Here is a 2,049-nt window from a genome sequence, read left to right as displayed (position 1 = left end):
CTTTTGGCCCATAAAATAACAGTAGCAGAGACTTGTGCCCCCAAATGCTTTTGGATGATAAACATTTGTATCAGGTCAACAAAACATGGGCGTAGTAACAATATTTTTATACTACATTTATCCATTTTAAATACGCTAACCCCACTCCTTTGTAACAACTAAGGCAAAAATGTAATTAATTCAGAAAATATTTTCAGGACCCCACTTTGGGTCCCGACCCCAACTTTGGGAAACACTGATCTAACACATTCTGCTCTTTCTTCGAATATCAGTCTCAGAACAAGATCAAAAATACTTTTTGACTGGACATAATATTATAAGACTTGGTTAGATGGACAATTATTCGGTGCACCTGCTTAAATTCCTTTTACATTAAAACAATTACAGGAAGAAACTGTTATTGCAGCAAAACAGAGATTAGTGAGAGAAACATTTTAATAAATTAGTACCAGTTTTGTGTCTGAAAATAAAGTTAATGCTGATGAAAGTACAGGTTAGCAAAAAGCTGTCACAAAGAATGCATCATGCAACAGCTCAACTCTGTTCCATTTTTGTCCTCCCTATTTTTTCATGTATTCACTCTGCTGGTCCTCCTTGACTCAGACCCCCTCCTCTCCCCACTTCTAATACTTCTTCATCATCTCCCCTCCTTTTCCTCCTTTCTCTCCTGCATGAGGTCCTGTTCACTAATCATCTAAAGCCCAATTATTCTCCGATGGCCCCCGCATCTCCTCCCCACGGGGGCCCAGAAGGGCCAAAATATACAGACACTGACTGACGTTAATTTGCATGACTTCTTGGCCTCTATAAGTACCACTGTTGTCTGTCTGCTGTTGTATAGGAGGCCAGAGGAGGAGGAAGATGAAAGGAGGAGAAGAAAAAGTAGAAAGTGTCAGTAGTTAGTCATGTTATGTAATCTGAGTCAACAGGCGGAGCGTTAAGAGAGCAGGTGTCACACTGACTTCTAACCAACAGAACTCATATTTAACAAGCAGGTTTTAATCTGACATATTGTAAAGCAGCTCAGATGAGCATTCCTGTCTCTGATTATTTGAAGTAGAGATTTTGTCAGCTTGTTCACCTGGAGTGTTCAATTGTATGTTAACACAATGAGATGGCGTGGTAGTGGTTGCTGTCCATCAATCTGGCTAGATTTATGAGGTCATTTTCAAATTATTATCCAGTCTACAGTCAAAAATAATATCTACTAAAGGAGACCGTTGCTGATCTCAGATGTTGACGTTCCAACAAATATATCCAACTTGGAGGTTCCAGTTAGGTTTACAAAGCAGCGAGACTGGCAGCGAGTCTTATTGAACAAGGTATTTTGGGCTGGGAGGACTTCAGTGGACATTTTTGGCCATTATACATGGCTCATCTTTTGATAGAATTCAGTAAATATCAACACAAACACATAAAACTATCTGTTAAGCATGGTGACGGAGGGTTAATGATTTGGGCTTGTTTTGCAGCTGCAGGACCTGGAAACCCAGCAGTCACTGAAGTGAATGCGAATCCTCTGTAGAGTCGAACGTGAGGCCAACTGTCCGACAGAAGCTAGACATGCAACCTAAATTAAAGTGAAGGCGTTTAAACCTCCAGGACTCACAATGCTGGGACCACCAAAACTGAAAGTGTGACTCCAACAGAACACAGGAACAAACTCAGAGATCTCATTCTAGCAGAGCGCAGTCCCGGGTTTGTCAGTCTGGATCTGCAAATTTCAAAAGTATCTTACCCCCGTCATTCACCAACACACGTGGTGGGTTTGCCTGCTTTGACTGTGGGACCTCCAGGGCTACTCTGCACAGATGTCCCTGTACACTTAGTTCTGTACGCTTTGACTGTCTGAGTCTTACATCCTGCTATTATGTGCTGGATTGTGTCTGAGGTGTCTTTGCACAGTCAGCATCTCGAGTCCTGCCTGGTATGATAGACCCTGACCTCCACTGCTCTTGTGCTGCCATGTTTAGTGCCCTAATGCCACACACACACACACACACACACACACACACACACACACACACACACACACACACACACACACAC

The sequence above is a fragment of the Austrofundulus limnaeus genome, unplaced genomic scaffold (genome assembly GCF_001266775.1).
Source record: "Austrofundulus limnaeus strain Quisiro unplaced genomic scaffold, Austrofundulus_limnaeus-1.0 Scaffold99, whole genome shotgun sequence".
Classification (NCBI taxonomy): domain Eukaryota; kingdom Metazoa; phylum Chordata; class Actinopteri; order Cyprinodontiformes; family Rivulidae; genus Austrofundulus; species Austrofundulus limnaeus.
Note: the sequence above shows the minus strand (reverse complement) of the source record.